The sequence below is a fragment of the Vicugna pacos genome, chromosome 8, assembly GCF_048564905.1.
Source record: "Vicugna pacos chromosome 8, VicPac4, whole genome shotgun sequence".
In the NCBI taxonomy this organism is placed as follows: Eukaryota; Metazoa; Chordata; class Mammalia; order Artiodactyla; family Camelidae; genus Vicugna; species Vicugna pacos.
The window spans coordinates 29,206,685-29,220,931 of record NC_132994.1 but is presented as its reverse complement, the minus strand read 5'-3'; the positions used below and the strand labels follow the sequence as shown (position 1 = coordinate 29,220,931).

At 32.5% G+C, this 14,247-nt stretch overlaps 1 long non-coding RNA gene across 2 annotated transcripts in view; it reads left to right on the top strand.

Annotated features, from left to right (window-relative positions):
* LOC140697676 (uncharacterized) overlaps positions 1–14,247 on the top strand; it is a 211,237-nt gene that overhangs the window by 162,941 nt on the left and 34,049 nt on the right. The window contains exon 6 of one of the 2 annotated variants that reach the window (XR_012074880.1): positions 8,846–9,388. The exons of the other annotated variant lie outside the window; for it this stretch is intronic. This is a non-coding gene — a long non-coding RNA (uncharacterized lncRNA). Of the gene's footprint in view, positions 1–8,845; positions 9,389–14,247 lie in introns of those variants that run through there. 2 annotated transcript variants of the gene reach the window in all.

Here is a 14,247-nt window from a genome sequence, read left to right as displayed (position 1 = left end):
AATATCACTAACCTTTAAATTTCCTATGATACTGTAGTGACATCTGCTATCCAGTGAATACCTCACATATTTATATGCTTAGGGAGAAAGCCAGAAACACACATAAAATTTTCATCGAGATTAAAGAATATATGGTGAAATGTCCACTATTCTTTGCCAGAAGCAGTAGTCTTGGGCTTAAGTAGATGAACACACTCCTGGGACACAATTGAGCTAGTTTATTTAGCTTTAATAAAACACAGAGGACAGCCAAGTTAATATACACAACAGAATATCAAACTTCTTCTGAATCTCAGTGCCACTTCTGAATGTCCTCAGTACTTTGCATAACATACGTGATCAAGAGACAAGCAGCCAAGTGGATAAGAAATTTCTCTGTTTAGGTTATTATCATCTCTGTCTTCCCTCTAGGTCTTTTACTTTGCTGGCAGCATGAACCCTCAGAATGACATCACTAGCCCCTACTCTGTAGTTTAGCAACTTCCATCTATGACTGACTACTCATCAATTTTAGATTATAAATAATCAATCTCAGCAACCAGATGGCCACACAACCACCTCAATAGGATTGCCATTTATTTGTATCTGATATATTCCCATACATTTCATGAGTAAGGGATGTAAGAATTATAGAGAGAATCAAATTCTCAGGCATTCTTGATGTTAGAGGAGAGAGTACAGGGCAGCTGTTTATCCACATCTTTTGAGATCTCTTTAAGTCAGACTTACCTACCAGACTTAATTGGAAATACCTAAAGTCAAAATCTTTCTGCCAAGGGCTCTCTTAGATGTTGTTTCTAATTTTCTTTTGAGATGTTAGATATTTTTCTGTTTGAATATGTTGGACTCTCTGGGCTTCTTATTCTTAATCTATAAAATAAGTGAAATTGACTATATGATATCAAAACCTATTTACAAATAAAATATTCTCTATATCTCTGAGTCTAACAAAATACCTCAGAGTGTAACAAATTAGTTGAGTGGAAGATTTCGGATGCATTCTTTATAATTGTATACACTTGTTGCTGATAGGAGAGAAGAATGTATTTGGGACCAAGAGGGAAAACCGTTCTGGCTTGTATTCTTATTTTCTAATATTAACACTCTCTGTCCCTGTAAAGATTACACATCCCTGTTCAATGCCATTGCTATATAACTTGCAGGACTTTCCTATGGGAAGAGTATACTTCCAATTCCTGATATCAGGCTTAACAATGTGAATTTGTTTAGGGTAGAAAAATTTGAGAAGTGACATAACATAGTTCTGAAAAGAACTTTTAAGAGTATTACCTATTTCAGCAGCTTACTTGAACTTTTTTGTCTGCTCCAAAGCCAGCATGTCCTAAGACTGTTCATCTTACTGAAGACACATAAAACAGAAGGATAGAAAATGTGTAGTCTACATGTAATGAGAGAAAAGAAAGAAAATCTTTGTTTTGAAAGCCATTGAGACCACATTTGTCATCAGTTATAGGTTATTCATCGTTTTTAGATTGTTAAATAAATCACCTCAAATACCATATCTCCACATAGCAACGTCTCAGTGATATAAATTTCAAAGGAGACTCATGTATAGATCTCATTTTGTGGAAAGTTAATCTCCCCCAAAATATACACGTGCTTGTATCTGGATAAAGTAAAAGCGATTCAGCCTGCCTCAAGAGCAGAGAAGTGTTTTTAATATTCGATATTTTACAGCTCAGATGACAGTAAAATGCATCACCTGACCATAGTTAAAATAATACTTCTCTTTTTGGATTTGATGATCATCTAAATACAACATACTAAATTATTAAAAATTGATGTTCAAAATAGACAAAGTAATTTGATAAGTTCTTCACTTCACAAGCTCCTTACTATCATCACCCAGAATTGTCATTTGTATTGTTAAGTCCATGGTTGATGATAAGAATTGATTAGTAATAGATTATAATAAAAGAATAGATGACAATCAATTTCAGAATACTTCCTGAGATTCTAAAACTTAGATGCAACATAGAAAGTAACATTAAGTACATTTTAGCAGTGATTCAAAAATATTTAAAACCATCTTTTATAATTGAAGTGGTTGATTTATTATATTATATTGGTTTCAGTATTTTTATAGATTAGAAGTTTAATTTAAAGTTAATAAAAAATAATGGCTATAGTTCCCTGTGCTATACAATATATACTTGTTGCTTATTTATTTTATACATAGTAGTTTGTGTCTCTTAATCCCATACCCCTGTCTCATCCCTTCTCTCTTCCCACTGATAACCACTAGTTTTTCTATAGATATTTTTATATTGGTTAATTTTCTGACTTTTTACTTCTGCTTAAAATCTACTACTGCTTAGAAAAATCTTTTTGAATTTCTGATGGCTGTTCATTCACTCACTCAGGAAACATACATCTATATAGTAGTATAGACATATGATAATATAAATCTATAAATAGGTATCTGTGTATCTCTAAATGTATGTATACAGGTATACTGTAGGTGTATGCCTATAGACATATAGATAGCAGTAGTATAGAGAGTGGATAGTTGTGGGGAACAGGTAGGTCAGAGATTAGGAGACTAATTTGGAAGCTATTTTCTTCCAAATAAAGGGAACACATAGATTCATGCTTCTTTATTAGTGTATTTTTAAGTAGGGATGAATGTAAATCTGTGTTAAGATATCTACAACATATGATATTAAAATATCTGTTATCTTTTATTAGTGACAGAGAAATTAGGTACTGCTAATATTACTGTAATTTGTTGATAGCAGTCATAATGGGAGAGAGTGGTAAAACTGTGTTATAGATTAGTGGAAATAAAAACATAATTTTTCCCATCCATGTTCAAGGAGCCTATGAGTTCTATCCATAGATCTCAGGTTAAGGAGTCGTTGGTCCAGGTCTAGGTCCAGTGTTTAATAATTAACTTCCCTTAACTGCCTGCTAGAAACAAATATGATTCTTCTCTGAGGTAATATAATATTATTCTTAGGCATCATATTATAAAGGTGATTTTCCATATTAAAAGTGTGAACACAGACAAAAGTAATCAGAGAATAATAATAGTAATCAGAGAATAAAATAAGCCTAAACCCATTTAAAAGAATATAAATCATACTAAGCTTGTTCTCAGGACATAATTTAAACTATAAAACAGTAACAGAAAGGTACATGGAAATTTCCTAAGTAATGGGAAATTAAATAATATACATCTGAGTAGCCCATGCATAAGGGGGAGGACTTAAGGAGAAGTAAAAATAGTTCAACTGAATAAAAGTGAAAATATAATATCAAGTTGGTGAGATTAAGCTAAAGCAATGATTTAAGTGAAATGTAAAGTATTGAAATATTCATATTAGAAAATAAGACAAATCTCAAAATGAGGAATAAATCAAAAGCAAGCAAGAGAAGGAAATAACAGCACAGAAATCAATAAAAATGAAAACATAAAAACAGTAAGAAAGTCAATAAAGATGAAATCTAATTATTTAAAGAGAATAATGAAATTGATCATTTCTAGCCAGATTCACCAGGAAAAAATAAAGACAAAAATACCAATATCAGGAATGGAAGAGAATGCATTCCTACTGATCTCAAAGATTTTTAATGGATGATAGGAAATGTGAGGAATAAACCTATGCTTGTATATTTGATAATTTAGCTACAATGAGCCAATTTCTTGATAACTGCAAGCTACCAAAACTCACGAAAGAAGTAAATAACTTGATAGTCCTATACATATTAAAGAAATTTAGTTTTTAACTAAAATTTTTTAAAAAGGTAACTCCAGGCCCAGATGAATACACTGGCAAATTCTGCTAAATATTTAAAAATGTATATAATATAATTTTTGCATAATCTTTTCTAGGACATAGAAGAGGAAAGATGACCCTAATATCAAAAGCAAGTAAAGGCACTAGAAGAAAACTATAGAACAATAACTTCTATTAATATAGATTCAAAACTCCTCAACAAGTAGAACAAACTCATTTTTTATTTCAATTGTTTTTAATTTCAATATAATAGATAAAAAGATATACAGACATATATAAATAATATATATATATATTCTCCTGTTTCTCTTGAGGGGGCCTACAAACACCCAGCAGTGACAATGCAATAGTAATGAACACATCTGGTTCTCAGATCTTGGTTTCGAAATGTTATTCTCCAATAAAAGGAACCAGTATTCCTTTACAAAATGGCCGATTCTAGTGCTGGGAAAAGGAAAACACACGATGAGCTTGTATCCTCTTGCAGTGGCTCCATATAGTAAAGAAGTGTTCAAAAAATAATAAATAAAAAAGGACTGGTGGTATGTCAAAAGGACACAGAAGCCAACCTCAAAAGAACTCCCAATGGCCAAAGCTGGAACAGTTAGAGCAGCAAAATAAATAATGTTTTAAAAAATGTTTATTATAACTCAGAGAATAAAATAAATATCCACATATCTTTGAAACCAAGGTAAAAATAGACATACAATTGAAGAAATAAAGAAATAATAATAAGAAAAATAAAGAAATTGGAGAAAAAGGATAATTTTTTATTATCGAAGAATTCCAAGTAGAAATTGTAGAGGGCAGGTGGTCATAGAAAATCACCATTAGTACTCCACAATAATGAGTACTGTAGGTAAAATCCATTAATGAATATTAAGCTAGCAAGCCAAGCATTAAGGAGAAATAAGATATTTGCATGCTTTCAAATAGTCTTTTCAAAAATACGTATATTAATTGATGTGGTAGTTTTAACATATATTCACAAAATCATTAATACGTCTCCTCCTGACAGTAGGCTTTAAATATCTTTTCTTTGAATGTTGACTGGACTTAGTGAAGTGCTCTGGAAAAAAAAAAGAGTATGGAAAGTGAAAAATAGCAACTTTAGAGAGGAGAAATCTGGAAGACACCATCTTAATCTAATGATCAATGTTAACATCACTAGTGATAAGTCATGGTGACATGTATCCTCTGATATGACCTGATGAGAAAGCCACACCTCCTCTCTATTATTCTCCCACAAAAAATTGTAATCTAGTATAATCATGAAAACATTAAGCAAACTCAAATGAGAGACATTCTACAAAATCTGACTACTGAGGTTCAAAATTGTCAAAGTCAGCAAAGACAAGGTATGCCTGAGAAATTGTCATAGATTAGAGGAAACTAAGGTGATATCATGCTTATGCTTAACGTGGTATTCTAGATTGTATCCTGGAGCAGAAATGGAACATCAGTGGAAAGACTAGGGAATTCTGAATAGAGTATGTTAGTTTAATTAACAGTCTTGTACCAGTGTTTATCTCTTACTTTTGATAAATATACTGTTTGACATAAGATGCTGACATTTGGAGAAGGTGGGTGAAGAGTATATAGGCTCTCTCTATACTATCTTTGCAATTCTTTTGTGTATCTAAAACTATTTCAAAATTTAAATATTTAAAAACAATATCAATAACAAAGATAACTGGAGATGCAATGAACCAAAACTACCTGACAAAAAAAGACTGTGAAGAATAACAAACAATAGGAATAGATTTATAAGTAATTCAGATAATGCAATCTTCATTATGCAGACTTTAGAATAAATATAGTGAATATAATCAAGGAAGTAAAGGACAATATCAAACTTCACCAAAGGACTGGACGGTATAAAAGAAGAATCAAATGTATGTTTTAGAACTTGAAGGTACAATAGCTGAAATTAAAATCACCAAAGAATCTGAGCCTCCTAAGACTCTTCTGTTGTGTGATTCATGCCAGAGATTTCTGGATTTGTGTTGTACGTCATCCTACACAATTACTAGTAAGTTGCTTTTGAACGTGTGTAGTATTTACCAAATATTTACTTCTCAGAATTTTTCTTTTCCTCTCTTTTATATCATTTCTTTTTTCCAAAAAGTAATAAAGTTCCTTGAGGACTTGTGTTTCTTTGAAACCCTAAAGCTTTTAAAAGTGTGATTTCGCATAGTAGGTACTCAAAATATATTGACAAATACAACTTTTTACCAGAAGGCTTATTATAGTTTAGTGTCACATTATAGCAGTCTAAGAACAAATGCAAATATTCTTAGTATTTATAGCAATCTCAGATTTTCAGAATTAGTCTTTAATAATCTTTTTTATTATGATGACACCATTTAATTACAAATGACTTACTTGGAAAGCCAAAATGTCACTTTAAAAAATTCTGTATGCAAAGCAGAATTTTTTGATTTATAGTCCTTAATTTTGAAGTTAAATAGATTATTTTTTCTCTTGTTATTACATTTCACCATTTTAATTATTGAATATGTTCAGAGATGAAAATGACTGTGAAATGAAATGCCTTTTTTTATAAGCAACACTTAATGATTGCTTTGCTCTAACAGGTACTTTGGGAATGAAACACAGTTGTTCTGTGCTTACAGCCTATTTGTCCTCTGAATTACTAGATATACTCTCTAGGCATCCACTTATGCAGCAGAGGAACTAATATTCCTGATGAGGGCAATAAATAAGACAATCTGTGTTCCTAGTACAGAGTGTGTATAAGCAAAATGGAAAAACTAATCAAGCTAACTATACTGTACAAAGATAAAATGAGATGAGGTATATGAGTTCTATTTTTAAATGGGAAAGCAAAACACAAATGCAACATAAAAGAAGCGTAATTATTCTCATAACCTCTGTTTAATGATATATTGAATTTAAATATATATATATACAATTTTTTAGGAAATGTTATACATTGATACAAATTTTAAAATATTTCACACTAGAGAAAGCTCAAGGGAAAATAGCAGTTTAGAACTTTAAGCACCTCAAAGCCAAAAAAAAAAGTTGAGAGTGAGGAGAGTGTGAGAGAAAAAAGAAGGGGAAAAGGAGAAGATAATTCCCATACATGACAGTATATATGGCTGAAGTTACAAAGCAAACTAGCATATGAATAATAATTATTATATTATTATTATTATTTTTATATAAATCAAACAGAATTGAGCACTGATGAGCGTAATATGTATAAAATATATATGTGAAAGTCCCAGTGTACATCAGCACTCTGATCCACCATATCCTATTTCTTCACTGAAAGATAAGCAGCATTTTCAGAGCTGTTTAAATGTTGGAAATGATGATCCAAGGTTACAGACTAGTAATACATTATGCAGGATCATGAATCCAAAAGCAGTCCTTTGCATATATCTCGAGATCTATGTTTGATATGATATTACAAGGTAGTTTCGGGTCAGTTGGTCTTTCTTAAAGAAATGGATCACATATATGTGCTTTCCTATTCTTTTCTCCATGTAAATGTGCCTGTGTTAACTTCAGTTAGATTGTTGATCTTCGTGCAAGCAGCTGCTCAGCAACTTTTTGAACCATAGGACTATAGGAAGTATACTAGATTAAAAAATATGTCAACACAATTTTAATTTCCTCCATAACTTCAACTTCCATTTATGTTCCTTCACAGTATTAAAAATCCCCAAAGTCTTGTCTTACGTTATGATCCACCTCAAAAGCATACAATGGAAAAATGTATTCCCTAGTTTTAATGTCAGTCCTTTTCATGTTAGCTGCAATATTTGTTCATGCTTTATTATAGATACATCAATATCAATTTCACTAACTTTATTTTCTTGGTGATCTTCAAAAGTTGAATATGAAACATTCGTCATTTAACAAGTCTGCTTTCTTCCCCTGTCCAGATATTCTAAAATGTGTAAATCCAAATGATTTTTGACCTTAAAAGTAGTGAATTTATTTCAGTAATTTTAAGAATATTTCTTTGGGAGTGGCCTATTATAAACATATCCAGCTGAAACGTCCTAAATATGATATGTTTCTATCATCTGCAAACTTGTTTCTTATGCTTTAACTTTTAAGAAACCCTTTTTCTGGCCTTTATTGGGACTTAACTTTGTTTGGTGACATGTAAAAATGCTAAGGGGAGGCACAGAGACCCAATGCTCTAAAGGAAAAGAGCCATGCATTTGGAGTCAAATGTGTTTGCCTCTTCACTATGCAACTTTTGGCCATGTTAACTTATCCACCATACTTAAAGTCTAAAAAAATCAATTTGGTTCGATTTGATACATAGTTTCAGATAAAGAAAATACTTATATGCCTTCTGCAAATATTGCTACATTAGCTTAATAAGCACATACAATACAAACAAGAAAGCACTTTAAAATTGTAAAAGCTTAAAAAGTATATAAAATAGTATTTTAATATAATAAGCTACCTGATATATATTTATATATCTGCAGTTTGTTTATTGGAAATATAAGTGGATAGAATTGGGCATTGAATGTGAAATTATAGAATAGTTAGGACCCTCTGAAAACTAGTTTTTATTGAATGCACTAAAAGACAAGCATATTAACTGAATTCCATTGTTTTAAGAGTACTAACCACCTTACTATGAGCATTATTATTAATCTGTAGTTAGAATAATGCAAGTTTGGAGAATTTCATTTGAAATATAAAGCAAGATACAATTAACAAGAGAAATGCATATGCAAATTAACAATTGTTTTCATATGTGGAGTTTGATCTTCAGGTTCATCTAAAAACAGACAAATTATTGTGGGTATAATTAAAATTTTATTGTGATACAAAGTTGATCGTAGGTGAGATACAGAATGCATACTCTTCAGACTAAAATGTTATGGTTTACTATTATGTTGACAGAAAATATTTTATTTTCTGCCTTTTGTGTGCAAAAGAAAAATAATGCCACACCCTTACACCATATACAAAAATCAACTCAAAATGGATTAAAGACTTAAACATAAGACAAGATACAATAAACCTCCTAGAGGAAAACATAGGCAAAACATTATCTGACATACATTTCAAAAATTTTCTCCTAGAAGAAATAAAAGCAAGAATAAACAAATGGGACCTAATGAAACTTACAAGCTTCTGCAGAGCAAAGGAAACCAGAAATAAAACAAGAAGAAAACCTATGGAATGGGAGAAAATTTTTGCAAGTGAGACCGACAAAGGCTTGATCTCCAGAATGTATAAGCAGCTCATACGACTCAATAAGAAAAAAAATAAACAACCCAATCCAAAAATGGGCAGAAGACCTAAACAAGCAATTCTCCAAGGAAGACATACAAATGATCAAAAAGCCATGAAAAAATGTTCAATATCACTAATTATCAGAGAAATACAAATCAAAACTACAATGAGGTATCACCTCACACCAGTCAGAATGGCCGTCATTCAAAATCCAAAAATGACAAATGCTGGAGAGGCTGTGGAGAAAGGGGAACCCTCCTACACTGCTGGTGGGAATGCAGTTTGGTGCAGCCACTATGGAAAACAGTGTGGAGATTCCTCAAAAGACTAGGAATAGACTTACCATATGACCCAGGAATCCCACTCCTGGGCTTGTATCCAGAAGGAAATCTACTTCAGGATGACACCTGCACTCCAATGTTCATAGCAGCACTATTTACAATAGCCAAAACATGGAAACAGCCTAAATGTCCATCAACAGGTGACTGGATAAAGAAGGTGTGGTATATTTATACAATGGAATACTACTCAGCCATAAAAACCGACAACATAATGCCATTTGCAGCAACATGGATGCTCCTAGAGAATGTCATTCTAAGTGAAGTAAGCCAGAAAGAGAAAGAAAAATATGATATGAGATCGCTCATATGTGGAATCTAAAAAACAAAAACAAACAAACATACAAAAACAAAGCATAAATACAGGCCAGAAATAGACTCATGGACAGAGAATACAGACTTGTGGTTACCAGGGGGGTAGAGGGTGGGAAGGGATAGACTGGGATTTCAAAATTGTAGAATAGATAAACAAGATTACACTGTATAGCACAGGGAAATATACACAAAATGTTATGATAACTCACAGAGAAAAAAATGTGACAATGAGTGTGTATATGTCCATGAATGACTGAAAAATTGTGCTGAACACTGGAATTTGACACAACATTGTAAAATGATTATAAATCAATAAAAATGTTAAAAAAAAGAAAAGAAAAAGAATGCATCTTCAGGCTTGAAAGAAATTCATATGGTTTTAAGCATGGCATCAGTCTTTTTCTAATATGTGTTTTTAGGAAGATTGTAAAGGCTATAGATTTTATTTAAAAGTAAACAAGCATTTAGAGGAACAAAGAAATATCTTAATGAGCTTTATACACAGACACTGCATCAACATTAATTCCATTTAGGGATTGAGTTTAAAAAAAATATCAAGAAAAAAGAAAAAGAAAATAAAATATGTGTGAACATCCCAGATTAACCTAGAGTAGATGATGATGATTCTAATGTCTCTGTAACTTCTGGCTGTACTGCCTGCTTTCAGCTACAGAAATAGTCCATGATTAATTCAAATGATAGTGATATAGCCTGTCAAAATGTGTTAGAATATAAAAACATCTAAAATTTTAAGCAAATTTACTTCTTTCTGAACAAGAAAACATTAGCGACAATCAGTATTTTACATGTTATTTTTATATAGTTGATAAAACAATATGAAGATGTACGTGTATTTTTGCTTCACTTGGAATTCTGCCAATACATTAAATTTGTCTCCAACCTCTGTCTTATCTACATTTCCAAGTTTCTTAATAATCCTTGTAAATAAATTAAAAGTATAGAAACTAATACATATTGGCAAACTCATCACTTAAACATAACGGGATGATATTTAAAATTTTGTGATATAGTAAGTCACCTGGATTTTTTTTCACCATAAATTACATTTTAAACACATATTTTGAAATATATACATACACACACACACACACACATAAATATTATCATATCACCATCAACAGAAAAGCCTCTTCATTTTGAAACCACTGTTTAATGGTTGTGCAGAAAATCTGTGCCTTTAAGGAAACCACTTTATGCCTTTCAGGCAACTATATAAAGTAGGTGAAACAATGTATTATATCATAACTGATTTCAATATTACTTTATTTTGTTTGTGCATACATACAAACTATATCCTTCAGTCTTTTAAAAATTAGGCCAGCTATCAAATACATTAAAGAACATTTATATTTAGATCAAATCTTGATTTTGTTTTAATATTACTGCATTTTATTGAATGTTCTTTATTATGTTGCCTACTAAAGTCCAACTGTATTGTGTAAGTGTAAAGATGTGAATAAAACATACAAGTTGTATTATTGATCAGAGAAGAACTGAATGTGATAGACATACATGATGTCAGTTATCAGAAGAACCCATGCTGTGACAGGGCAGGACATAATTATTAGCTGTCACTGTGGTCTATAAACCTACTGGGGAGCATATGAGAAATTCCTCCTCGGAGAAGGTGGGGCACATGTACAATTTTCAAAACCCTCACATTTGGCTCCATGATTTCTACGCAATGAGTCATTGCCCTAGAACACTATTTCTCAAATTTTATAGAGTGTCAGATCACTTGCAAGGCATGTTAAAATACAGATTCTGGCCTATCCCCAACATTCTATTTCAGTATTTCTGTGGGGAACCCGAGAATTTAATTTCTACCAAGTCCTCAGTGCCGTTGATGTGGTTAGTCCAGGGCCTACACTTTGAGAGCCACTGCCTTAGAAGGGGTGGGGTTGGTATTCTCTCCATTGGTGATTCTACCCTCTAGATCCTCAGCTGATATTAGACACATAGCCTGCCTTTTTATATACTAGAAATATAAAGGACTGACTTTTGTTACATTTTTTTTTTTACTTAGCATCTGTGATGTAGTAGATGTGAGAATACTAAGTGAATGAGCTGGGGCCTTTCTTTTAACCTAGTAAAACCCAGTTCAACCTAGTCAGGTTTTAAAGAAATAAAGCATGGTAAGTCTGTATTAAAGAGATGTTCAAAGGAGATAGAGCACAGAGGAAAGGCAACTAAAACATGAGTTCTGAGTCAGAAAGACTTTCAGAAGGGGATCACTCAAGGGTTTAGTCTTAAAAGATGAATGGGAGTTACCCAGGTGTCACAGTGAAATATTTTCAACAATGGAACACTTTGTGATGGAATCTAATCCATCTTTCTGATATGTGTGAAACTTAAAGGCAAAAATATGTTTTCTGTTATCTGCTCACAAAATGATTGATCCTAGTAACCCTAGTTTATGCCCTGCTCCTTTTTTTCTCTTTATAATCTTGCCCCATTCTGAACATAATTTTTGTTTGTGTTTTTTTAAGTTGAGTTCAAGGTGTATTTGTATTTACAGACTGATTTCTCACTTCATAAAAAAGTTTAAGTTTCAAAAATTGCACCTTCAATAGTTTCAGATCAATTTCTAGGTGTTATTTCTCAGTTCTAAAAAGAAATATAAATCTAAACACAAACAGGGTCACTCACACCTACCATAAGAATGGTGGATCATGGGGAAGATGCAGACATGGAGGTGGTTTCTTGCTCTGTGCTTGTCCACCAGAGGGATTACTCTGAAGGCAAGCTTGGCCTGGGCTTTGCAGAGAAAAATCTGACCATACTGTGAGAGTGATCTTTGCCACTCTTTGTCCTCCCATCCTCCTTAGGAGTTTGTAAGGATTCCATGGTATAAGGGAAAGAAAGCCTAAATGTTTGCTAGCTAGAAATAACTGTATGAGATTTTTAGTGAACCTATACTTGTTCCAGCCAAATCAATTTGGGTTTAAAACAATTGTTCTTAAGTATTTTATTATTAAATACTTTCTCACCCCAACAATGACAGAAAAGAAAGTCATTCCAGGCAGTGAAACTAATATGTGTAGCTGCATTTAAGCATAAGTTTGAAAAAAAAAATCCAAGCAGTTGTTTGCCCTGGAACATAAAATTAGGATAGAAGTAGAGTAAAACAGAAAGAACAAATTATACAGGAACTTACGAATCATTTATTTGTGCATTGATGAATTACTTGTGTTTGGTGTGTGTGTGTATGTGCGTGTGATAAATCCATGTTATGCAGTAGTATATAGTTATTAAGAATATTAGGTTTTACTTAGGTTACCAAAGGGGAAGAGGGGGAGGGATAAATTAGGAGTTTAGGATTAATAGGTACACACCACCATACGTAAAATAGATAAACAACAAGGACCAATTGTGTAGCACAGGGAACTATATTCAATATCTTGTAATAACCTATAATGAAAAAGAATCTGAAAAAGAATATATATGTATATGTATATCTGAATTACTTTGCTGTACACCTGAAACTAACATACTATACATCAACTATATTTCAGTTTTAAAATAATCTAAAATAAAAAATTAGAATACTACATTTTGAATAAGATAAGAAATCTCATGTTAAAAATAAACACTTCATTTATAAAATTGTATATACTATTCGTTCATCAAATATTTATTATGAATGCTATCACGTGTCAGATGATGTTTCATAATACTGATACAGTGTCAAACAATTTCTGGCCCTCATCAAGATTATATTCTATATCAAAGACACGAGAAATAAATAGGAAAATGAGAAGAAATATTATCAGATAGTGTAAAGTGTCATGTAGAGAAATAAAGTAAGGTCAAATGTTGGCAAGTGTAGTTGTTTAGAAAGACAGATTCAGAAAGGGCTATCTTAGGGAGTGAATATATTAGTTAGCCCTTACTGAGGAATAAGTAGCCTAAAATTTAGTCACATACAACAATTTTCTCAGTTTATATTGTTTATATGGTTTCCCTAGTTGCCTCTGGCTCAAAGTCTCTTAAAAGACTGTCATCAAACCTTCTGCTGGGACTGTGGTCTCCTCTGAGGGCCCAGCATTGGAGGACCTGCCCCCAGGGCTACTCACACTGTTGCCAGCCATCCTCGATCTCTCATCAAGTGGGCCTCTACACGCGACTGCCTCACAGTGTGGCGGGTGGCTTCCTCCAGGGCTGAAAATCCAAGTGAGAGAATGCCCCAGTTGAAAGCCACAGGCTTTTTATAACCTTATTTTAGAGGTAACATTCCATCATTTCCGTCATATACTGTTCATCCTAAGCGAGTCAGTACATCCAGTGCACACTCAAAGGGAGACAATCATACAGAGACATGAATACCAGGACATGGGTATCTTTGAGGGCCCCTTTAGCGTCTGCCTTCCACACCATGTAGTATATAAATTAAAATTTTCTTGCCAATAAAGACATCACCCATGTCTCAACCATAGACAAGAATGCTTCATGGAAGGCCATGATATCATATATTTTATAACACATTTTAATGAAACTGTATTTATAGACAGACCACCAAACAAAACAAAACAAAACAAAACAAAAAACAACTTACCTGGGGCTCTGCACACCCT